Source organism: Podarcis erhardii (assembly GCF_964252035.2).
Source record: "Podarcis erhardii genome assembly, chromosome: 2".
Taxonomy (NCBI): Eukaryota; Metazoa; Chordata; class Lepidosauria; order Squamata; family Lacertidae; genus Podarcis; species Podarcis erhardii.
The window spans coordinates 61,249,748-61,276,444 of record NC_138498.1 but is presented as its reverse complement, the minus strand read 5'-3'; the positions used below and the strand labels follow the sequence as shown (position 1 = coordinate 61,276,444).

General features: G+C 39.7%; 1 long non-coding RNA gene across 1 annotated transcript; it reads right to left on the bottom strand.

The window, feature by feature from the left end:
• Positions 1 to 9,145: 9,145 nt before the first annotated feature.
• On the bottom strand, positions 9,146 to 26,276 carry LOC309335407. The gene is made up of 4 exons (XR_014153480.1): positions 26,196 to 26,276; positions 24,771 to 24,858; positions 13,716 to 13,784; positions 9,146 to 9,236 (listed from the first exon to the last, which is right to left on the bottom strand). It is a non-coding gene; the product is annotated as an uncharacterized lncRNA (long non-coding RNA).
• Positions 26,277 to 26,697: the final 421 nt, after the last annotated feature.

Sequence of the window (26,697 nt, the reverse complement as noted above, 5' to 3'; positions counted from 1 at the left end):
AATGCTGAACATGGATGCTGCAATACCAAAGTAAACTTACATTTCGAAATAAAGAATTTCTGCCTCAGAGTGCATTAAAATGTACATTACAGGAATGCAATAACTACTTGTGTACCTGTCAGATCTGAAAGTTAACTTGGACATTTCTTCAAGCTTGATTCCCCCCACCCCCATTCTTCTGTGTCATATTGTGCACAGTTGTAGTATTAAGCAAATCAAGGTTTATTGAGAGTTCCACTTAATGTTACATAAGCAGGCACATTTTTGAATGTGCAGCAGGTGTGATAAAGCACCAAGTACAGATGTTTCAACCTGTCTTTCCAAAAGACTTGCAGTTCTTCTTTTCTGCTACAGTGGACTTTGAATTCAATTTCCAATGTGTTGATAAAGTCCTGTCATGTCTGCAAATTTTATGAAACAAAAGAGATCACTTCTGCCTTTTCCTAGGATCCCACATCCTTAGGAGGTCTATGAAATTGAGGCAACTTCCATTTTATCATTACTTGCATTGCTGTCAACACTTTCTGGAATTGGCCACATGCAGGGAAAGACTAGGTAAACATGGATTTTTGTATGCTGTTTTCTCTTTATATATTTTTATTACTCTGAATATAGAGATTTTTGTACACATTTGATTGGAGAGCTGTATTACTAAGTGTGGAGAAGGCAAATTTCAAAGGATAGCTGGATTTCAGTTCCCGCATTGTTTCAGGAAATGCAAATTATGTAGAGTTGAATAAAAATCTGAACCGAATTGTATTCCCTTCCCTCATCTTTGGTTGATAGCATGGCAATATGCAACAGCCCCCCGTTTAGGAATATGCCCAGCTTGGCCTATTCATTGTAATGCCTGTCAAATACAGCAAACCTATTCCCTCTGGCTTTCGCAGAGAGAACTTGCTGCTAGACTTCTGCAAAAAGGGAAAGAAGAGGTTTAAATCTTCTCTGGGGTGAGTAGGAATGCTTGAAAGTTTTAAAGAAGCAGTGCTACTCTGGCTAAGAGCAAAATGTTTTCATTTGTTCAGCCATTTCTCATTCTCAGCTTCTCATCTGTGGTACTGACCCCACCTTTCAGAGTTGTTGTACGTTTTACTAAGAAAGCGTATGTGAAGCATTTTGATGCAAAGTATGCGCTGATGCAAATGATGGTTTGTCTATAAAGTTTATCTAGGCCTTGACACACCATCATGTAGTTTCTTTGTGGAAACAGGTTTTTGTTCTTGGAAGTCAAATCTCTCCTTTGTCCTCTTCCTGTATTCCTTCCATAGGGTAGAAGAGCAGATGTGAATGGAAAACACCCTCCGAGTTTAGAGCAACATTATGATTTCCATTAGCAAAGTGCTTTATTGCATTCACTTTCACAATAGCTATATGAGATAGCCAACTATTAAACCCATTTTACAAGGTCTTGCACATTGCTAGCACCTATTTTATTTATTCACCTCTCTTTCTGTGAGTGCGTCGTGACTTCTGCAGTGTCCTCTTTTAAAGTAGTTTGAGGGAAGAAAACATTACAAAATAGCTTCTTTTGATTATCATACTGTATTTTTAGCTCCACATTGTTGCTAGAATCTTCCCAGAAGCAAGGATCTTTCCTGACCTATCTATGCCCCTTACTATCTGTCAGACATTGATTTTCTTGTGTTTCCAACAGAGCTTGAAATTAACACAGCTGTGCTTATTATTAAAATACAACTGAGCTTAACCACTGCCTTTCCAATGTCATTAGCAGACTCTTAGCAATTTGTATTGCATGTGTATGCATGTGCTTGCACACACAATTTTATTTAAAAATAGATGATTATTTATTGTGACTCAACTTGTGGATCTTGGGCACAAAAGAAGTTTGGGTTTTTTTTTGTCATTTGGAGGTCTAATTCCAGCCCCATTGTAAGGACAATATTTGGCAAGTATGCTGGTGCCTCCCCCCTGTTCTGGCATAAATGTGCTCAGCATTGGTAGAAGGCAGAAAAGCTAGGCTATACTGGCTCTGTAGTAGAGGAGCTGTGTATGGGAACAGGGGAATTGTGGTGCAACCATTTCACAGCTTTAAGATAAAAAGGAGTATTGAATTCACAGATGCCATGCATGGAATTCTACTTTCCCCATGGTGACACAAGCCACGGTTTATTAGGGCGGTTCATAAAAAACTTTTTAAAGAAAATGCCTGCTCCAAAGGTCTTATCTTACTACACTAGGGATTATATATTATATAAGTTTTTTATGAACTGCCCTACTGTTTATGCCACCGACCACATAATACGTGGTTCGAACCACTCCTCCAAGTGCCAGGAATCCAGGTCATTGTGATTAAGTGAGGGTTAACATGATTATTATTTTGCCTCTCTACATCTGGTGACACAGAATGGTCATTTTGTAAGCAGCATGAAAATCTGTGGCATACCCTGATTTGAGTAAAATGACGGTTTTACATCAGGCTGCTTTGCTGCAAGACATAAGTGTTCTCCCTCTTTACCCATCCAATCACTTGCATCTCTCAAATGATAATGTTTTTCTCCTTCTTGACATGGTGCAATGCATGAAATGCCACCCCAGACAATCAAAGTCTTGTCCATTGGTTTCCATGGCAACTGTTTTAGATACATTCATTTGAACCAGTTTTGGGAGGCAGAAGGAAACCAAATAAGAAAATTGAAGTCCTTTTTTGATTTTCACAATTTGGAAAGCACAGACCTATGTTGGATTCTCTCTTCTCCTGCCCTCCATGACTATGTTGATATGAGAGGGAGACGAAGAAGATGAAAAACTTCATGTGAAGAATATAAATGCAAAACCAAAGGGCTGTACCAGGTGCAAAATGGTGACAGAGCAAAAAGGAGACACTGAAATACTATGTGTTGGTCTGAAAGGCAATATGCAAAACTAGGATAATTTTTTGTCGAAGCTGTCCAGAAACATCAATGCCTCCCCCCCCCCCCCGAGAAACTAAACCAAGCTGCTTTGGGAAACACCCAGAACTTCAGAGGAGAAGGGGTGGGAGAGTAGATCTATTGCTTTGGTGGAAAGATCTAGATTTTAATCTCATTGAATTATTTTCCCATGGCACTCCACTCACAGTGTTTTGTGGGAGGGATTAAAAACTGAGATTCCCTATACTACACAGTGGGGAGATCTACAATGCACCCCTCAAAAATCAGTGGGTTGGGTGCCAAAGTCCACCCACTACTAGTGACCATTGGGATAGCATGACACTTGAGGGTTGAGGGCAGATGTTATTTTTCCACCACTCCTTTCTTCTGTGCAAGACAATAGATCACAATTGTATCCTAAAATATCCGTGGGGAGGAGCAGAACACCCCCCAACTCTTGGCCTAATAGGGTACTTTTGGGGGAGTGATAGTTTCCCCATCCCAATCTTTGATGGGAATACATGATCTCTGCTACCCACTTGGATTCCCATTATACCAACCCCAAAATAGTAAAACCTGCCTTGTGGGAGAACCACGGCATCAAATTCTGGCAAAAAATAGAAAAGCTATCAACTTTTCATTTATCTTTATTTTATTTTATTTTAAACCACACTCTAAATGTGTCCTGCATGGAAACCTAGTACATATCTGCCTACAATTTGGCAGACTTAATTCACTCTTTGGGGGCTGCTATGCCTCCAGATTTCATCCGCTTTGAAAAGGCAAAAAGTTATTGCTGTTATTGCATTCCCTATTGAAGTGAAAGGGGGAAAGACAGAGATTCACTTTTAATAGATCTAAGTCAGTCCCAAATAATGTGTCAAATTGGAAAGATGCAGAGTGACCCTGAAACAGATTGATCTGCTTTCCAGAGCAAGAGATACAAGTCAAATTCAGCACACTGGATCTGGTTGACTTCAAATGGTCGATCTACTTAGCCCTGTCCACTAGTAGTGTTCTTACTTTTCTTTATAGTGGTGGTGGTTCCACACATTCAAAAGCAAAAGCTTTCTGCAAATATTAGAAATCACATATGACTGTGCCAGGTAATTCATGTGCCAATGTTTCCCCTGCCTTTCTGTGACATTGATGACACAACTGCTTTGATGCGAGAGCCAGGCCTATTGCCAACTTTTCTTTCCTGACTGCCTTGAGTTCCACACATAGCTTTTCATTGCCCCAAATTTGCCCTTCGTTTGTGACATGAGTCCACATATATTTTTCATAATATCACAAGAAATTTATATGTATAGATGCAATTTTACACATTCTATAAGAAGAAATAAAATCTCACCATAATGGGGAATACCAGAACCTGTGTACTTGCTCAGTTTTCATCCAGGCACTAAGAGTTCATGGGCAATTCAAGCCCCTGCTTCCCCTTTTTATTTAAACTTGGGTTGCCATATTTCATAAAGTAAAATTACTGACACCTGCAAAGTTGTTGAGGAGACCCAAAAAATGTTGAGCTTTTTTGGGGGAGGAACAAACCCAAATTGTTGTGCTTTTTCCATCACGTTGGCATACATCCAGGACATGTCAGACTTGGACATGTCAGACTTGAACTACTCTTTTCCATGGTAGAGTAAAAGCTGAAGAGCTAGTTGATTGTTGTTAGATCTTGTTATAACCAGGTGTGTAAGAGCTGAGCTATTGCTATGGTGGATGCCAAAAGCAGGGATTTGTTAACCCACCTAGAGCTTATGCTGCAGTTTCTATTGGCTGAAGTCACTAGTAAATGGACTCATCCTTTTTGACCAAAATCACTACCGGACGGAGAGGTTTGTAATCCACACTAGTATCTGGGGTCTTGCTTGCACTTCCTAAAGGCTGAAGTGGCAAAGAACATAAGGAGCTGCAGGAGCCTCTCTGTAGCCACCTGCCTTTGATTGGATGAAGTAATGGCAGCACACTCAAACTCATTGCTGTCACCTGTTGGAGAACCTGTATTGCAACACTCAAGTTTTTGCATTTTCATGGAACATACAAGGGGCCTTGCTTCACTAGTTGTGTTCTTGAATCAACTGTAAGGCCAGAGGTCATAAAGTTTCAGTGGCACACTTGGACACTGGAAGGAGGTGAGTTTTGTCCTTTATGGTTTTGTCCTAGTTACCAGGCTCCTGTTGATGGTGCTGCTGTTTATTGACTTGAATAAATAATGTTGATTAGCCATAACAGCAGTGTGTGAGAGTCTGCTACCCAGACCTCGAAATTGAGGTCTGAGAGTTTCTGAGTGGGAGCTCCAGCCAGAATTGAATGCAGTACAAAATGAAGGAAGATAGCCCTTTGGCACTGAACCTGGCCAATGCATGCTGAACCAAGGCTGAGCTGACAGATAGTCTGAAGGTGGTAAAGACTTACTATATAGTGGGAGAGAATCCTATTGGTGGCAAATGGGAGGATGCTATTAAAAGCATAATAGTGGCAATAAGTTTGCATGATAGTATAAACTGCAAAATAAAACAAAGGTCTCTCGTTAGCTGGCAAAACAGTTGCCATTTCCTATTGAGGGCATTAACCTATGAATCTATGGCTACAGTTTGTGTCTTTTGAATTCCAGTAACAATTTAAATCTGCTCTTTGTTCAAGTGTGTACATTCTGCCCTGGACTCCTGACCTTACATCTAACAAGACAACCTTTTGCCAAAGGGGGACTGTGTACTATATTGCTCAGCCAGAGGGAAAATCCAGTGACATTACAAGGCATAAGCTTTAATTAGGCAGCAAGGTAAAAGATAGTTTGCACAGTGTGCTGACTACTGAGCATATTCCTAGTGAAGGTCACTGCGGCCCAAATAGTCCATTGATTATAAGACTGCACCTGAGAGGGGTTAAAAGTTTTGAACTCTATGAAGTTAATATTGATTTCTTTCTTGAAAGCAAATGTTGCTCACGGTATCTCTCATTCAGTAGGTGGTGATTCCCCCCTCCTTCCAGGAGCTCCATAGGTTTTTTTTTTTTAAAGTGGTTGGATTTTTCGTAGTCAATTAGCAGGGTGGGTGGGGGGAGGAGGCCGTTGCCATGAGACAACTGATGTCTATGAATGCTATTGGTAGCATATGCTGTTGGTAGCATAGCTGTTAATTTGTAATTTTTCACCTGTGTTTCTTTTGTTTTAGATTTATCATAAAATTTATTCACTGCTTGATTGTACAGAAAAATCAAAGCAGTTTTTCTTAGGGTGTGTGCTTCTAATACTTACCTTTATAGCACTAATCAATCACTGTTCTGACTTCACTCATTGGCTAAAACACTGAAAGGTAGAAGCAGATTCCTTTTTCACAATGCGATGGGTTATAATGGTGCCTGCACATTTTGCTGCTTAATTATTGTTCTACAATGGCTACAGATATTGTGGTGGTTGTGGTTGTTGTTAAAGTGAAATCTCAGAGTCTGTCCTGCCCCACAGCTGACTTTTTGACCTGATATAGCAGTAATTCTGCTTTGACCTGATACAACAGTAATTCCTGTATCCCCTTTTGGTAGAAATCTCTTGCCTTGAAGTGCAACACCATTTTTGAAGACTGGGCATTCTAAGTCTAAGGCTTTGCAAAGGGCAGATGTTAAGTTGCAGATGAGAGCTAGTGTTGTTGTACATGAAGTGGCTAAGAGCTTAGCTTAGCTAAGAGCTAAGCAAGAGCTAAGCAAGACCCATTAAATTGGGTGAAGGTGATTAACTTTTTCATTATGCAGATAGTAGCATTGGGAACCAGGTAACAAGGAGATTAAGTTTAACCCTTTTTCTCCTGACATGATCTTAGTGAAAATGGCATCCATAGTTGCTGTATGCATCAGAAGCCTCCCCTTCTCCCAACAATTGTTTGCATCTATTGGCACCAATGAAGGCTTCTCTCCTTATGCAAACAGCTGCCCAAGGCACTTGTTGGGCACTGGGGCTGCAACATGTGCCTGGAGACAGCAGGTGGTGACACTGGGCTTGCACCTCTCTCAGCCTTGCCTCATCTGTATTATGGGGATAATACTAGTGTACTGCATAGAGTTGGAAGGAGATGCCACACCCAGAAAGGTGCATCTAGCTCTTCATTGCTTGCTTTAAAGCATGTGTTGAAGTTATGGGCTTTTTTATAGTGTGGGTTTTGTTTTTCTGCACTTTACTCTCATTGTTTTTTGCTTTTTAATTTGTTTTGTGGTTTTTAATTTGTTTTTTTTTTAAAAAATGGCGGTTTTTATTTGGAAATTGTTGTAACCTACATTGAGCTGGTATTTGCTTAGAAAGATGGGGTATACATCTTATTATTTTTAAATGAGTAAGTAAATGTATGTTCAGCACTTAGAACACTTTGATATGGTATATGAATACTAATCATTCATTTGAAGCATGATCTTTGGCCATATTTGCATCCTCCCAATATGTGGTTATGCTTTATTATAAAAAAGATTGGTATTTTGTGTAGATAATTTTTATTTATTTTTCTTTAAAACGTTGGATGGAGGAAACATAATTTTGAAGCTCTTATGCAAACAGTTTCTAGTTCGGTTTTTAAAATGAACTTCAGTGTAATGGTAAGCGGTTACTCTTTACAAAGTAGGCAAAAGAATGTTTAGAATTTGTCCACTGGGAAATAACAGCTTTACCAATATTCCACATGCTGGTGAGCATGACCAACAGCTTTGCTCCATCATAATTATATATTTTCTCCATATGGTTTTCCCCCAATTAAATTCAAGTGCATGGGCATTTAACTAGGCTTCAGTGTTTTTCTCATTAACTAGCGAGCCATTTCAGAAAACCAGTACAGCAACCTGCTGTAAAGCTTACATTGCTCATGTGTCTGACTTACAATGCCCATAGCTTTTTTCCACTGACTCTTTGGAATATCTGTGACAATGGTAGTGACTTTTGCCGCTGCTTTAGCAAATGAAACAGGAGAATGGAGGTAGCTTGATTGAATGCACAGTGACCTTTAGTGGGAGACAGAGATGTGCTAATATTGAAAGACAATTATCTGAAGTGCCAGTGGGTACCGGCTTCCTGTTGATAACCTGCAATTCTAATTACCTACAAGAATCCAGGGCAGATGTTTGTGACTTGAATTAATTGGCACTCAGGAAAGAGTATTTATCGTGGTCACCAGCAGAAAAGAATACAAGAAACAAAGCAGGTTTGTCAGCTAAGAGTGCAGACCTCTTACAGTTCTCATTTTCTCCAGTTATCATTATGCCACAATCATGATTTTTATTTAGCTTTATTAAAATTATTACTATTTGCAGCATCACCTTTAGATTAATGAATTTATTGTGCTCGTCTAACATTGCTGGTGATCAGAAGTCAAACTGGATCCTACCTCCTTATCTTTATCTATTTGAAAGCTTTATAGATCTATAAAGGAATGAGGGGGATCGATGCCTTTTGAATCGAGATTGGTATGCATGAGGTGAAAAGGAGAAATTGAACTGGGTGCCACTTGTATACTAATGACACCTCACTCCATCAGCAGATTCATATGAATGTTGAACAACATGGAAACAAAATAGGACTCTGAACGTTGCAGCATAAATATCATGGTACAAAACAACCCCTCCTCTGCCCCAATTTCTAGAAGTGACCTGTTAGATAAGAGCAAAACCATTGGAGCATGGTGCCTCCTCCTACCATTCCTCACTAGTAATCTAGAAGGATTCCATGATGGATAGTATCAAATGCTGCTAAAATGTCTAGGAGAATCTAGGGCTGCCATACGTCTGGGTTTTCTTGGACATGTCCGGGAATCAGACTGTCAAAATGGCGTCTGGGTGAACATATAGCAACTAGGGTGATTTTTGTAATAAAAATACTTTAAAAATCCCCCCAAAGCCCAAAGACTTTTTTTGGGGGGGGGGAGATTTCCCCCAAAAATCTCAACAACTTCACCCCCTCCCCAAAAGTCAACAGCTTTATCTGGATTTTCACATTTGGGATATGGCAACCCTAGGAGAATCAGCAGGTATGCATTCACCTATTCGCGCAAAGGTTATCAGCCAGGGCAACCAAGGCAGATTTAGTTCCGAAACCAGGTTAAAGATCAGATTGAAATGGGTTAAGGTAATCTGTGTTATTTGGGAATTCCTGGATTTGGGCCGCCGCCAGAAGAACAGAGCACCTTTTGTCAATCATTAATATAGTAACCTCCATACACCTGGTATTAGAGAAAGTATCATCTGGGTGAAAGGCTGTCCATGTGAAAGGCTGTCTGTTTAAAAGCTACTATTTAGTCCTTTGTCCTCCAGCCCTTTATTTCAGAAATTAAGCAGAATAGAAAAGCATCAACATTCTGTGCTGTTCTTGTGGGAGGGAGTGTAACGTATCTAGAGAAAAGAGCAGAAAAGTCAATTGAGACTCTTGACACATATTTTAATTAGGATGAGTAACGGAGCAAGGCTAACTAGCTTTCTTCGTTGCTCACATTTGGGAAGATGCACTGAGTTTTCTGTCTACTGTTGCCCTATTTAGAATATGCAATTGCCTTGACACACAAATGAAATCGGAGGCATGCTCTGATCCAATGGAACAAAATGGAAACTCTTACTGGCTCCAAAAGTGTGTCATTGTTTCTTTTTGACTTGCAGAAAGCCAAAAAGTATAAAATGCACAAAGAATTGATCAGGCATTAAGAATGTTAAAACACATTAATAATGCTAAGGACCAACAACCCAATTATAGCAAAAGAATAAGAGAAACACTAAAAAAATCTCCATCCTTCAGATTTGAAATTCCTAGTTACTTTGTGCTAGTAGAATTTAAGAACTTCACCTGCTTTTCAAAGGCAAGGAAATAACTAAATGTTCTGGGTTCATGTGTGGAGGAAGTTTTGCACTATGTATGAAGGTGTCATGAGCAAAAGAGTCCTGCTGCTAGCAGAAACTTATCCAACCTAAAATGAGGTATCCAAAGCAGGGCATCCCCACTTTAGATGAATGTTAGATTGCTTATGTAAGTAGTTATTTACAGATGTTATCTGCACCCTCTCAAAAGGGTTGTTTTCTGCCTTAATAGGAAGTGGGTAGTTCCTTGGAGCTTTGTCGTGCTTTGATTCTAACCATGACCTATTATATGAATGCAAACTTGGGGTTTGCCCCCGACTGTGCATTAATCAGGGACCTGCAGCCAGTTGTAACCCCCTGACTAGCGTATGATATCTGTTGCAATTACACTTTTTGTTTTTAAGTGTAAACATATCTTAAGCTTACACCTACAAATGCAGTATTTTAAGTGGCCTGGACACCTATGCATGCACACTTGAACTTAGTGGGACTTGCAAGTAAAAGCATGCATAAGATCAAGCTTTGCTGTACAACTGAGATTTATTGGGAGTGTGACATTTTTCAGAACTGGTCTTCAGAGTAAGTTGTTCATGACCACTAAGGAAATAATAGACAGAAATTTGGGGTGATGACATTAAAGGTAAATTTCGACATGCAAAATATACTAGAAGCAGTTTTGCCCAAATTCATTGTGATTTCCTTAGGCACCATATGCCAGTGTTGCCTTACAAAAGTACCTGCCCCACGTACCTGAACTATTAGTTATCTGAATGACTTGAATGTCCCTCAGGGAAGGGGAATAAATGAGGTTGTACCGTAATTAAAATTTGACTGGATCAGTCAAGCTTGCAGGCTACATACGTGGCATATGTCAAAGTTAAACCATAATTGGAAAGGATTTACCGTCCTTAGATTATGCAGTCCCCAAATGCAGACAAAACCATCTGTAACTATTTGCCATGCAGATAATCATGCACAATGTTATGAATATTGAGTTGATGGTTCCTGATTCCATTGTATTTTCTCCCTAAACAAATTTTAAAGATTGTTTTTATGATTTATAAGATCTAGTTCAAGTAGAGTATCCACTTGGATGTATATGAACATTCAGATGTTTGTTGTTCATCCTGCTCTCCTGCTAAGCATATATTGACCTCATCACTAGATATATATGAATTTGCGTTACTCCTGGCTAGAAACATCATTGTACATCTAATTGTGCATCTTTCACGCTGAGTGTATGAATCAAATCTGTCATTCATTTTGGCTGCTCTACTGCAGATGAATTTAGCTCCTGTGTGTAGTATATACATAGCAGTTTAGGGTGGTTTTGTTCCAGCTGTTATTTATGGTGAAGTTATAGCTTTAAGACATGTCTTTTCCAATGTCATGTGGGGGGGGGGGATATCTGTGGTTTGCTAGGGTAAACCTAAGGGCTATAGTTAACTTACTGTTTTTAGTACAGTCACTTTCAAATTGCTTTGGAACAAAAAAACAAAAACTAAGAAGCAAACCAACCTTGAAAAAAATTGGATAGTTCTGGACAGACAACCTTTATTTGTGGTTGCTAGTTGATTGTTAGGTGTGCAGAGCACATAGCAGATACCCAGGGAAGAAGGGAAGCATTAGAATGAGTTAAAGAAAATATTTGGGACTTGGCAACCCTTTATAACAGCACAAAACTATGGGTATTCTCTGCAATGACTACAGTCATTGGATCTGGTGTGCAAGCTGAATTCCACGCCTTGTTCCTATGCTATTTCAACCCCTCTCCCCATTTCCTGAAGCCGTTAGCACAGTCGTTGCCAGCCTGGTGCATCCCAGATAGTTAAGTATACAACTCCCATCTGCTGCAGCTGTGCTGGCTGGTGCTGATGGGAACTTTAGCCCAAAATACATAGAGTGCACCGGACTGGCAAAGGCTGCCTCACCCTCTGTTGCTGGTAATGTTGGCCGAAACAAAATGACATTAGCATATTGGCTTCATGCAGACCTGATCTCTAAAATATTCTGCAGCAGAGTGTGTAGCAGCAGAGGAAGAATACTATTTCATGAAGAAGCTTAGGGTCCTACAGGTAATATGAAGCAACCAACAGTATGTCAAATAGGAACCCAAAGTAATAAAAACCAAATAGGGGCCCCGCCTTGAATGCCACCCCTGGGTATGGGGAACTCTCCTGTGTGCCAGTATTGTGGCTAGAGTTCTCAGGCTGCTGCTTTGGTAAGGGACCTGTATCTTTGAAAAGGCCTGGTACTTTAATAAGCCCACAATGCACTGCACTCCTGCCACTCCTGAGCAGAGATTGAGAGAGGGGAGCCAGCAATGATCCCAGGAAGCACTTGGGATCTCTCCTCAGTGCACCAAATGTCTCAAGTTAATGCTTATATGATCAGATTTGTACTTTTATGTAACACTGTTCCTTTTCATTTTTACGATATTTGCAGGAATAAAGAAATGTGGAGCTCAAAGTTAACAATAAGTACTTGCACATAATAAAAGTTAAACAGCAGTGGTGTTAGACTAATTCCGTTTGAACTTCCAGGGATTGCTTTTGGATGAGATTGGAATATATTTGTATAATCTCTAAGGATGCTTTCAGAGTGTATGGGTAATGATGGTTCTATCTCCAAGGCCAGCCATGCCATGATGCACTGTGAAGCAATTCCTTCAAGTGGCAAATTTCATAGATGGGGCCATTTCCCTCCCTTCCACCCCCATCATTTCAGGCCGGACACCGAGGTCCAGCTCTAAGGGCCTTCTGGCTGTTCCCTCACTGCAAAAAGTGAAGTTACAGGGAACCAGGCAGAGGGCCTTCTCGGTAGTGGCACCCGCCCTGTGGAATGCCCTCCTATCAGATGTCAAGGAAATAAACAACTATCTGATTTTTAGAAGACATCTGAAGGCAGCCCTGTTTAGGGAAGTTTTTAATGTCTGATGTTTTATTGTATTTTTAATATTTTGTTGGAAGCCACCCAGAGTGACTGGGGAAACCCAGCCAGATGGGTGGGGTATTATTATTATTATTATTATTATTATTATTTTATTTTATTCCAACTGCAATCTTGAATATTATTTTTTAAATAATAAATATTCCAGTTTACTTACATTTTTGCAGGAAGCAGACTATACAATATCTACATAATATTGACAGTAGTCTATGAAAGCACTGTTGCACCATTAAAAATAATAATTAAAAAACCGGAAAAGTTTACCAGTACTATACAAAATGGAGTGCATGAGCATGACTAAACAGGAAAACTGAATAGCCTCATCCTCTATCACAGCACTAGATGATAAAATCTGCTCACTAGTTGCTGTGATATTTATGAAAGCCATCCTGATTGCATGAGCTACATGCAGTAAATATTATTGTTGTCATGTTAGTATTGTCATGGAAGTGTATCTAGCCCCTGTGGTTTGAACAGTGTATCCGATTTGAAATTTGATCATTATCATGTTCATTTCTTTGTTCTGTTTTCAGTGAAAGTTCATGGGAATATCTTTCAGTCTCACCAGTGCTTTGAGCACAGGGCTTTTATTCCTGTGAATTTGAGCAGCTGTACGTGAACTAGGAAAATAATAAATAATGGCATGACAGAGACTCAAGGAAAAGAATGAGCCTTCAGTGATAATAGGCCCCATTCTGCTTTATTATTTTAAATACATTACCTGCATGCGCCATTAGTGCACTAGAACCCATTCTTTAGGAAGATAGATTCCTGGGTAAGTTGTTGAATTTTGACATTTGCTGTGAGATCCATCAAATAAATTCATTATTTCATTTATGTTCCCATAAAATTGAGCTAGCTCATGGCAAACTAAAATATTACCCCTTCAACATGCTACACTTTAAAATAATGATTCCCCAAAGGTAGTAGATCATATTGCACCAGTGGGTTGTGGAAGGTGTGTGTGTGTGTGTGTGTGTGTGTGTGTGTGTGTGTGTGTGTGACGCGAGGGAGGGAGTGAACTAATCACAGTGAAGGGAGGAAGTATAGGGCAAAAAATTCAGCTAGAATTACCAAGTTTGACTTCAGAAAATAAGGAAAATTTGGAACCCTTATATCCAGTGCAGAAATGCAGGCCACAGTCTACAGAAATAGAAAACTAGTATTAAGTCAATTTCTAGAATATTGTTACTCAGTAGCTTCAAGTTGACCTTGCAGGGAAGTGAGATGCAAATAGTCATTTCTTTTAGCATACTTATTTCACAAATGACTGTTACTCTGATATCTTGGTTTGCTCTACCTCTGCTGAGGTCAAGAGCACATTGTAAGTATTCTCCAATAATGCCAGTTTTCTCTCCTTCAAAATGAACTGTTACTTTTTGACACAAGCAGATGGTTCCAACTGGTTAGCATCTGCAGAACTTAGTAACAGACTGACAAAATTGATAATGACCAGTTTCAGCAACAGATGGCTTATAGTCAGATTTCTGTGTAAACTGACAACGGTACATTTAAAACGAAGGCTCCAGTGAACCTGTACGTTATAGCTATGATTACAGCACCACTTACACCCTGAAAAATTAAGCCAAGCTTTAGCATAAGCGTTATGTAATGTCTGAGACAAAAGGTTAAGAATGATTGATTTGGCAATTACCATTGCTTTACAACATCTGCAGCATTCTTGTATAAATATTCCCTGCATGAACCGTTACAATGCTTATTTTAATATTTATCATGCAGACCGACAAGAGATGCATTTGCTTTGTGAGGTGCATTTGTTTCAGATTCAAAAACCTCATTTAGTAGAAAATTATCTGCAGTAAAAGACTGAAGTGCCAAGATACAAGAATCAGACCAAATTAGGATGGAAAAATAAAACACTGAAGCCACCTGTGGAGTAATTTTCATTCAAATACGAAATATGAGGAAGTTGTCTTTGTTACTGAAGCTCATTGACTTGGAGGTCCAATTTTCTATCCTCAGCCGCCATCTTATGTTGGTACTTTCCCCAAGAAGCTCTCTGTCTCAGTATCTCCCAGCAGCAGCTCATGCATTGCATGTCCTAAAGATAACCTATTACAGTTGCTTAGAATATGTCTCAGATAATCCCTCTCTGCTGCTCTCTAGAATGTCACCACCATACTTCCCTAAGCTTCCTGCTACAATGCAGGTTCAATGTCTACATGAACAAAACAACAAGGAGTTTATTTTTCCTGAGACCCATAGTTGTAGGCCTGTGGCCAAATAGGGAAAAGAGAGAGCATGCCTCTCTTCCCTTGACATGCTCTGTTGGAGATGTTGAAAGAAACCCTTCATTGCTGACCTACATATAAGAGAAAGAAGAAAGTAGATAAGACCATTAGCAGAGGGAGCAGAGTAGAAAGGCAATTGAAGTAAACAAACATAGGAAGCTACTTTTTCAGGCTATGCCCCCCCCCCCGGCTAACCCGATTGGTCAGTCGGGGGACATAACGTGGCTGGGAGTCCCGATGATGTGGGCGGCATCACTCTGCCCCCTGCCAGGTCACAGTGAGGTCTTGGATGCCCGCCCACAACTCCACCCCCCAGGGAAGGGGAGTGGTCTAAACAGACAAACATAGGAAGCTACCTTATACTTAGTCAGGCCATAGGATCATCTAGTTCAATATTGGCTACACTGACTGGTAGCAGCTCTCTAGGGTTGCAGGCAGAAGTCTTTTTCCAGCTATACCTGGCAGAGGGCAAATGGGGGACTTTCTGAACCAAAGCAGATGCTTTATCATGGAACTATGGCCCTTCCCCAAAGAATTGAGGGACAATGGTTTCCAGCACAGCTGGAGTTTGAAGGAAGATCCATGTGCACGTTTGTCTTCTTTGAGAGGATTGTATAAAATGTTTCAGGGCATGACAAGTCAGGGATTCTGAATGGCCAACTAAGGTGGAGCCTGGTACCTATGAGAATCAGAGGGTACGTTATGGTCAAGGTATGCAGGGTTCAGGCATGCAAATGAAATATTTTTCAAAATTGCACTCTATCTGATTTTACCAAGTATTTGGTGAATCTGATATGAAGGAAAGCTGATCTGAATATTGCCAGGGGTTAGGGATCCCACAGTTGGATCTTGTGTGCTTAGCATTGCCAGGATGGGTTTTGGCAATATAGGTAAAAAAGGTAAAGATAGAGGACCCCTGGATGGTTAAGGCGACTCAAAGGCGACTATAGGGTTGCGGCACTCATCTTAATTTTCAGGCCGAGGGAGCAGGCGTTTTCCGCAGACAGCTTTCTGGCTCATGTGGCTAGCATGACTAAACTGCTTCTTGCACAATGGTATACCATGCTGGAAGCCAGAGCGCATAGAAATGGTGTTTACCTTCCCACCGCAGTGTTACCCATTTATCTACTTGCACTGGTGTGCTTTCGAACTGCTAGGTTGGCAAGTTGGGACAGAGCCACCAGTGTCTCTGTTGGCAATATAATAGTTCCTTGCAGCAGGAGATGGCTTCTCTTTTTTAAAAATAATATTTATTAACATTTTAAAAACTGCAAAATAAAGACAAAGAATTAAACAAAACAAAACAATACAATACGAAAGCAAAAACACCACACAACACCAACCCCCAAACATTAAATTAACAAAACCAAACAAACACAATTTAAAACACATCTAATAAGTTCAGTATCTTAACTTTCATTTACTTGTTTCAACGACCTCCTCACACCTCCCTTTTTGTATTCCACTTTAATTAACTGTTTCAGCAATTCCTTTCCATCTTCCTCTGTTTTCTGTCCTGTAATTTATCTTAACGTATTCTAACCTTATTTTCCCCTTTAATATATGTCTTAACATATTTTAACTTTATTTTCCCTTTAGTACTGTAATAATCTATTTGTACTTAATTCCTTGCAACATTTCTACTAAAGCTATATAGCTCCTTTCCAACATTTTTCTAACACTCATTAATTTTACAATATTTTTATAAATAGTCTTTAAACTTTTTCCAATCTTCGACTTCCGGTCGGCGCCAGCGTCTTAATGGCGGTCCTTGCTTCGAGCTCCGAAGCAGGACTGCTCCGTGAGTTCAGGTCTGACCCGCTACGGCGAGCGGGGGACCCCTAAAATCACAGGCGCTGAAGCTGGGAACAAGGAGATTCGGTGGGCACCTTTGCGCCCCCCGGTATCGCAAAAGAGTCTTTTTAAAGGCTCCGGAGCGGCATCGGGTGTGAGCGCGGTGCTGAGGATCGCAACCCAGCTCGCGGAGCGAAGCCGCGTCGCCATTGACGGAGAGCGCCGATTCCTTCCTGAAACTACCGATTGGCAACAATACCCGTGAGTAAGAACTGCAAAACAAATTGAATGGGACTTTTAAATTAAGAAGATTTGGCTGAAAACGGGAAAGGCAAAAATTAAGGAAGTCAGCCTCCCGGAACTGCACGACTGACGCAGCAATCAGAAGAGCAAGCTGTATTTAAAGGGAACGCTTTTTAAACTTTGCTAAACCTGACATTGAAAGGGTCTTCCCCCCACTGAGCGGGAGAAGGGGGGAAGGAAAAATTGACTTAATTTAACCCGCTAGAAGAAGAAAGTTGTGAACGGGAAACTCTCCGCTGCCGATACCTCTGACCAGGCTGCCTGAGCGGTGAGCGCCTAGAAACGAACTGTCAAAAAAGAGAGGACTGTGGATACAAAGTAAGACTTTATTTGAAATATAATAACGGGACTTTACTTGGCAGAATCTGATTTCAAATTGCAACAAAGTGGGACTTTGGGTTGGACTTTTATCTCTTTGGGACCTTGCATGGCTATTTGCTTCCCTGTTTCTTTGTTATTCCTGCCTGGATACAATTTCTCCCTCTAGAGGACTAAAAGAGAGACTGCTGTATTGAGGTAAAGAAGTGGGATTTTCCACTTGCAACCTTCCTGTGTGAACGACCTTGAGTTATGAGCACTCCACTGGATGAAATATCAACAAGAAGCAAAACAAAACAGGCTCAAAAGCAGGCTCAGAAAAGAAGCTCCATATCAGGAGCAGCAGCTGCACAGGAAAAAGTAACAACAGCATCAATGGATTCTATGACACAGGCACTGCTCAGAATAAACCAATCTTTAGAAGCACTCACTAAGCAATCTACAGAGAACTCTAAGAAATTGACAGAATTGACAACAAGATTGGATTTGAACACAACGACAATATCATCTAATACAGACTCTATAAATCGTCTAATTCAAGAAAGTACGGAAACAAGGAAAATAGCCGAGATCGCTAAGAGCACTGCCGAGGAAACTAAGGGAAAATTTGCGCCCATTGCAAAGAAGGTACATGAACATGATGCAACTTTGGCTCTTATGGAATTGGAGAGGAAAGGCAAGAATTTGAAATTGAGATTGGTACCAGAAGAGGAAGAGGGCAACCTTGGGGAATTTCTCACAGATAAGTTTCAAGAATTTTGGACTGACGAATTAGAAGGAGAAGAAGATGAATTTGTAATAACTACAGCTTTCCGGATTGGCAGGAAGCAAGGCAAGAAACCAAGGGATTGCTTAATCACTTTGAGATCCAAGGAAGAAAGAGACAAAATACTGAACCTACACTTCCAGAAGGCTTTGATTATTAAGAATTCTCAAATACAGATTTTTAAAGATATTCCTAAATATTTTTTGGAGGTGAGGACTCAATTCAAAGATTTAGTGGATTTATTGAAACAAAACAACACTCCATTCAGGTGGGAGTTCCCACAAGGGTTGTCCTTTAATTTTAAAGGGAAGAAAATCAAAATAAAAACAATTCAAGATAAAGAACACTTTTTGGAGAGAAATTTTGAAGACTTTCAGAAAGGAACTGTGAGTGAGAGAGAAATACCGGATATTGCAAACCTATCATTTGGATTGACCCCAGCACCGACCGATCAGGAACAAGAACTTGGAGCAGTCGGTGGAAAAGATACCCAGTAACAAAAATGTCTCTGCAACTTCTGAGTTGGAACTGCAATGGTCTTAACCATCCCCGAAAAAGGGCTCAAGTGTTTCATATATTAAAGAAAGAATATTTAGACATAATATGCTTGCAAGAAACCCATATTGCCAGAATACACAGGAAACTTTTGACAAATAAGAGATTAGGACTGGAATTTATTTCCTCAGATAAAGTTAAGAAAAGAGGAGTGGTGATCTATGTCAAGGAAAAATTGGAACCAAAAATGATCTTTAAGGATGAACAAGGAAGATTTCTGGCAGTGGAAATTCAAACTCAAGGAGAAAAAATTCTGATTGTAGGAATTTATGCACCTAATGAGGGGAAGGCTGAGTTTTTCAAGAAGTTGCATGAGACATTAATGGATTTTATGGACTATAAAATTATAATGATGGGTGATATGAATGGAGTTGTCTCCACAAATATGGATAAAGCTCAAAGACAAGTAATTTCTAAGGATGGGAGACTACCAAAGACTTTCTTCGAACTGACTGACACAATGGACTTGATTGACATTTGGAGAACAAGGAACCCTCTGGAAAGAGAGGGGACCTTTTTCTCTGAAGCAAAAATGACATGGACCAGGATTGACCAAATATGGATTTCTAGCAATCTGGCACCAAGGGTTAAAAAAACAGAAATCTGCCCAAAAACTTGCTCCGACCATAATGCAGTAAAGATGGAAATGAAATTGACAACAGCTGGAACCTTCAGATGGAGAATGAATGACACTCTTTTTAGAGATGAAGCAATTTATAAAAAGGCCCAAAAGACTTTGAAAGACTACTTCGAAATAAACCTAGGAACAGATGTGGAAAGAAGAATAATATGGGATGCAAGCAAGGCCGTGATGCGTGGTTTTCTAATCCAGCAGAATTCGATAAAAAGGAAACAACAGAATGAGAAGAAAGAAAAAATTTGGAAACAAATGAAAGAAGGAGAGAAGAAACTGAGATCAAAACCTAAATCCCAGGAGATTTTAAGAGAAATAAAGTATTACCAGACCCAATACATGGAATTGATGAACCAAGAAATAGAATGGAAAATAAAACAAATGAGGCAAAAAACTTTTGAATCAGCAGATAAATGTGGGAAACTGCTGTCATGGCAACTGAAAAAGAGACAAAAGTTGAATACTGTGACATTTCTCGAGGTAGATGGAAAATCTATAAATAAACCAAATGAAATTAGTAATTGTTTTCAAAGTTTCTTCAAGAAATTGTATGCACAAGGGCCAAAAGATGAACAAGAGATAGAAGAATTTATTAAAAAACATGGACTGTCAAAGATTTCGGAAAAAAATAAAAGGATTTTAAATGAGAAAATTACGAACCAGGAAATAGAGGGTGCCATCCAGAATATGCAATTGGGAAAATCACCAGGACCAGACGGCCTGACGGCGAGATACTATAAAGCAATGAAGGGATGGCTAATACAACCATTGAAAGAAGTTTGCAACCAAATTTTGGAGGGGAAAAAGGCTCCCGAATCGTGGAAAGAAGCATTTATCTCACTTATACCGAAGACAGAAACTGAGAAACATCAAGTTAAGAACTACCGCCCTATATCACTCTTAAATGTGGATTATAAAATTTTTGCAGACATTTTAGCAAAAAGATTTAAAAAAGTGTTGTTAGAGGAGATTCATAAGGACCAAACAGGCTTTCTCCCAGGGAGACATATGTCAGATAATGTAAGGAACATTATAGATATTTTGGAACTACTGGAGACTGATATAAATAGAAAAGCAGTTTTGATTTTTGTGGACGCGGAGAAAGCCTTTGACAATATTTCTTGGAGCTTCATGAAGAGGAATCTCCATGGGATGGGGGTAGGCCAAAATTTTGAAAACGGTATAGGTGCAATATACTCTGAGCAAAAAGCTAAATTAATTGTGAATGGTGTGGTTATGGACGAGATCCCAATAGAAAAAGGGACACGACAGGGTTGCCCAATATCCCCTCTATTGTTTATATCGGTCCTGGAGGTGTTGTTGAATATGATTAGAAGGGACCAGCTGGTTGAAGGAATACACCTCGGAGCTAAACATTATAAGTTAAGAGCATTTGCAGATGACCTAGTTTTGACTTTGCAGCAGCCAGAAGCCAGTACAAAAAGAGTTTTAGAACTAATTGAAATATTTGGTCAAGTGGCTGGTTTTAAATTAAATAAACAGAAGACAAAGGTGCTGGAAAAAAATCTAACGATGGGGGAAAAAGATAGTTTTCAAAGGGAAACTGGTTTGGAAATAACAAAAAAAGTGAAATATCTGGGGGTGAATTTAACATCTAAGAACATGAATTTGTTTAAAGACAATTATGAGAAATGTTGGCTGGAAGTTAAGAAAGATTTTGACATATGGTCTAGGTTGAGACTATCCTTGTTAGGCCGAATTGCCGTTATTAAGATGAATGTATTGCCGAGATTGTTGTTTTTGTTTCAGACACTGCAAGTTCTAGATAGGATGGATTGTTTCAAGAAGTGGCAGAAAGATATATCCAAATTTGTCTGGCAGGGCAAAAAGTCCAGAATAAAATTTAAGATTTTAACTGATGCAAAAGATAGGGGGGGTTTTGCTCTGCCAGACTTAAGACTTTACTACGAAGCAGCAGCTTTCTGCTGGTTGAAGCAATGGCTACTTCTTGAAGACACAGACATTTTAGACTTGGAAGGGTATGATAATAATTTTGGCTGGCATGCATATTTATGGTATGACAAGGCAAAGGTTTATAAGGGCTTTAAAAATCATATTGTCAGGAAAGCTTTGTATAATGTTTGGAATCGATATAAGGATTTGTTGGAAAATAAAACACCCAGATGGTTGTCACCAATGGAAGCTAGAGCGGTGAAAAAACTTAACATGGATTCTAATTGGCCAAAATATTGTGAAATTATAGAATATGATGGTGAAAAAGTTAAATTACAGAGCTTTGAGAAACTAAAATCCAAAGTTCGAGACTGGTTACATTATTATCAGATAAATGAGACTTTTAAGCAGGACAGGAAACTAGGATTTCAGAAGGAGAGGTCAAAATTGGAAACAGAATTGTTAGAGACCAATACTAAGAATTTGTCTAAAATGTATAATTTGTTGCTGAAATGGAATACACAGGATGAAACGGTTAAATCAGCTATGATCAAATGGGCACAAGACTTAGGTCATGATATTATGTTCGCTGACTGGGAACAGTTATGGACCACAGGCCTTAAATTTACGGCATGTAGTGCCTTGAAAGAAAACATAATGAAAATAATCTATAGGTGGTACATGACCCCAGTCAAGCTTGCAAAGATATACCATTTGCCCAATAACAAATGCTGGAAATGTAACGAATGTGAAGGAACTTTCTATCATCTTTGGTGGACCTGCCCAAAGGTTAAAGCCTACTGGGAAATGATCTGTAATGAAATTAAGAAAATCCTTAAGTGGACATTTGCAAAGAAACCGGAGGCTTTTCTCTTGGGTATGGTCGGCCAATTGGTACCAAAGAAAGATAGGACTTTTTTCATGTATGCGACTACAGCAGCAAGAATTCTCCTGGCAAAGTATTGGAAGATGCAAGAATTACCTACTCTGGAAGAATGGCAGATGAAGGTGACTGAATTTATGGGACTGGCAGAGATGACCGGCAGAATCCGTGATCAGAGGAGAGAGACGGTGGAAGAGGACTGGAAAAAATTTAAAATATATCTTAAGAACTGTTGCAAAATCTCAGACTGATAAAATGTCAAGGGCTAAGAAACAGAGAATTATAGCTGTAAATATTTAAGTCAAGAGAATCTTGAGGGAAATTAAATATAGAAATGGAATGAAGGATTGCTAAAAAATTTGAAACAAGGGTGCAGTGAAGGGGAGGCATGGGGAAGTCATGTGTTGTTTGTGAATGTTTTTATTTGTGTGTTTTTTGTTTATGAAAATTAATAAAAATTATTTTTTTAAAAAAAAATAAACTTTTTCCAATCTTCTTCCACCGACTCTTCTCCCTGGTCCCGGATTCTGCCAGTCATATCCACCAATTCCCTATAGTCCATCAACCTGGTGATCTTCTGTCCGATGCTCTTAACTCTTTTCCAAGTCCATTCTGCAAGTCTTCTTCATATTTATACATGAACTTTACTTTGTCTTCCACTGATCTTATTTTCATTTTCCTTCCTTTGAGGCTAAAGAGTAGATCTCGGGGAAACTCCCACCTAGAGATGATTTTATTCCTTCTCGACAGGGCAACCAAATCTCCGTAGTTAAATCTAAAATCTGAAAGGTATTTCAGAACGTCTTTCAAAATTTCCACTCTTGACTGTTGTTCTTCTAAGTTCCTCTGGTAGTTCCAACAGTCTCTTATTTTGTTCTTCTCTTTTTTCCCTCCTCTTCCAAGTCCGAGAGCCCTCACAGTTTTAATCTCTTCTTGACCCAAGTCCCGGTCCCAAAAGTCATCAAATTCCTGTGTAAGGAAATCTATCAAACTTTCCTTCTCCAGTTCAGGTAGGGCTCTGATCCCCGAAATCTGATTTTCTTTAAATTCAATCATAGCAGGCATCAACTTATGGTCATCAAATTGCATCTGTAAGGCTGGGACTCTCTCTCTCTCCAATTGTGTTACTTTAGGTTCAATGGCAATAACTTTCTCCCTAGCCTTCTCCGCAGTTTGCCATGTCAAAGTAGATTCCTGTGTCAGTTTCTGAATAGTTTCTATATTGGTATTCACTTTTTGTCCCAAATTGTCAATTTTGGTAGTTACCACATCCACCTTTTTGTGAAGCTGTTCTAGCGAGTCACTTATCTTACATAATACAACCACTAAGGCCTCTTCTGTCAACATTCTTAACCGATTCAAGGTCCCCAGAATCTCACAGGTTTTTATCTTGCAGCTGGAGATTCCCCCAGCTCAGCTCTTGTGACAGTTTCAAAAGCTTCCTCTAGAGGGAAACAGTTCCTCTAGAGGGAAACAGTTTCTATTTGTATTAGTCCTTTTAAACTCAATTCAAACAATAAAGTTAGTTTCAATTTTCTGTTACTTTTACTCCTTTTTAAACGCAGACGGAGACCATGGAAACAATGTATTCCTCTTATTTAGCTAACTGTCAGTGAATGTTCTAATCACGGTCAGTCCTGTTGGCAGCCCGTTTCCAGGATCGGAGCGGTGGTATATTAACTCTGTTCGCTCTCTCCTGCAGGTATACTCAGTCCAAAACTTTCCCCCCTCTTCTCCTGCCACCAAGGGGGGTTTAGTATTTTTTACCGATGGAAATTTAGTCCTTCACAATAGGCTTTCCGAGACTTCAGCTTGCATCCTCATTGCTTCAATCTATTTACAAAAGGGGAAGGTGGACTTCCTGTTTTAGACCTCCCCGTTTCGGCACCAAATTAAGACGTTTAAAAATCCAATTCTCCGCTCTACTCACGGGTAGTTGCTTTAAGATCAAATTGTCCACAGGAAAAAGTCAGCGTTCTCTGGCAACAGCTATGCGGCTTCGCTCCGTGGAAGAAGCAGTCAATTCGAAGCACCGCGCCGCTCACCCCACGTCGCTCCGGATCCCCGAAACCGGGTTTCCGCGTGAGTAGGGGAGGCGCAAAAGGTGCCAGCCGAATCCCACGTTCACAGGCTTCACCCGCCTGTGATTTCTAGTGGGTCTCTGCCTTCGCCGTGGCGGCCAGACCCGGATTCCTACGAAGCAAATTTCTCCTGATCAGAGGAATTCCGCCATTACCGGAGGCGCTAACCCGAACTGCTAGGTTGGCAAGTTGGGACAGAGCCACCAGTGTCTCTGTTGGCAATATAATAGTTCCTTGCAGCAGGAGATGGCTTCTCTGCACCATCCAGTGGAAACAGATTTTCTGACCATTGGGTGGGTACTGAGGATGGCTCTGTGCAAATAGAGCATGCCTTGCCCATATCACCTTCAGCACCTTGATGGGAACAAATTGACAGATCCTCAAGATCAAAGGGAGAGATGAGAATCATTTCTCTCTTCTGATGAAGACTCTTTGCTTTAAGTGGCACCTTTAAAAAGATTTTGGGTGAGGTGTTTGAATCATTGAATTGTAGAGTTGGAAAGCAGGGATGTTCTCTACACAATAGGCAAATCGGCTTCTGATGGCATCAGAAAGGTAACCAGAGAGTCAAAATCTGAGGTTTTTGTTTTGTTTTTTGTTTTAAAGGAATTCTTAAAACAGAGTCTTACCTTCATTTTAGATGATTCCATCACTTTCTGGCTTAGTCCAGGTTATGCAGGACATAGTTAGTGCTGGGTAGAATTTTCTGTTAAAATCCTGGGAGGCGGGGGCGAGAGAGGGAGAGGGAGAGGGAGAGAGAGAGAGAGAGAGAGAGAGAGAGAGAGAGGAGGGATTCACACTGTAATGGAGAGGAGGAGTGTTTTTATCTTGTGAATTGCCCTGTGATCTCCATATGACGGACAGTATACAACTTAAATAAAAAAACAATAGAATAGAATAATGTTGGGAGGACTAGGCTGAAGATTGGAGGAAGCATTTTATAGATGAATGTCAGAAACCTTTGGACCAGTCTGCACCATAGATTGCAATTAACGTTCTCCCCTCCTACCATTTTGTATTACTTTGCACACATCACCAGTGACAATTTTTCTTTCTCAATTGCCTTCACGATTCACTACTGTTAGGAGAATATATTTTTGAGCTTTTTCTTAAACTCTTTGTTACTTTTCATTGAATTGCAATGATTTATGTGCAGTTTCCAAGGGATTAGTACATCTGATACCAACTTGAAATTGAAGCTGTAAAAATACAAAAGTGAACTCCACTGTGACTTGTTCTGTCTTACATCAACCTGCGCAAAATAATTGCCCACTTCAAGAAAGAGAAACATTTAAATTCCCAAGTTCCCTTAACCCATAAACTCATATAAATAGTATTTTTTAATGGGAGGTTCTGTGCACTTTGGCTTCAATGGTCTGTTTTGCAGGTAGGCAATGACTGCTGCTCCGTTGCATGTCATAACTCTTGAAAATCATTCTTTTCAGTTGTCATTTTTGCTAAACTATCATTTAAAGTACATGAGATTCCAACACAGGGGGGAAATTGCATAGTCAAAATGTATCAAAATTCTAAGCCTAGTTAATTTCCATAAAATATTCAATTCAGTTTACTCTGGATTACTTTCCAACACAAATCACTTTTTCATGAATGTGCAGTGCTTTTATAATGACACAAAGGCTATTATGGTTTCAGCTTCTGAGAGTGATCAACTTGTAGAATAAAAAGGTGTTCTGTGTCCTAATCCTCATGGCAAAGGCAGGTGGCTTATTCCTTTGCTAGCTTCCAGAAAAATGAATACCCCTCCTCGTTTTTTATTCATCCAGATTCTCCTTTTATAAGGATGCTGGTGTACTAGGATTAGATTTTGCTCCCCAAGTGTCAGGCCTACAGATTTACTATTTGCAATGGAGAAAGCCAATTATTTACTATCCTCTAATCAAGAGAGGGAACCAAGGTGACAGAATTGGGTTCTTGAGCTTCTGCATTGTGCATAGCTGTTTTTAATAGATGGTCTCTTTTGCAACAGAGTTTAATTAGTCTTAAATTAGTGCAACAGGATATGGAGGGTTATGAACAGAAGTTCCTTCACTCACCAGATTTTTCCACAGCTCTCCTTTTGAAAGCTACTCTTCCCAGAATCCCTGGAGTGCTCTTTACCCCCGGTTAAAAACAAAAACTAAAGTTCCCCAACAATTTTAAGAAAAGAAAGGAAAAAACCTAGTTTGTTAGGCCAGCTTATTTTTAAAAAAGGAAGTGTGGAATGGGGGGGGGGGGACACCTTTAGTTGTGAATGTGAAAGTTGTGTGGATGAATATCCTTCTGTATTTCAGCATATAATACTAATTTAAAGCTTAACAGTTTCTGAGCCGCATAGTTGGATTTATTCAAAGGTCATGGTAGTAAAATTCAGTGCTTGACAGAAGTGGGAATAGACGGTACTAGAATTGAGATTGCTGCCTGCCTGGTTGTATGCTATCAAAATAGTTTTCAGTTTCTCCTCTCATTGACACTTGGCAAACTTAGGTTCAGTGTTATTGGGACATTGGAATATTCACTTACCGTATATGTAAATTAATTAGCAAATGAGTAGTGAGG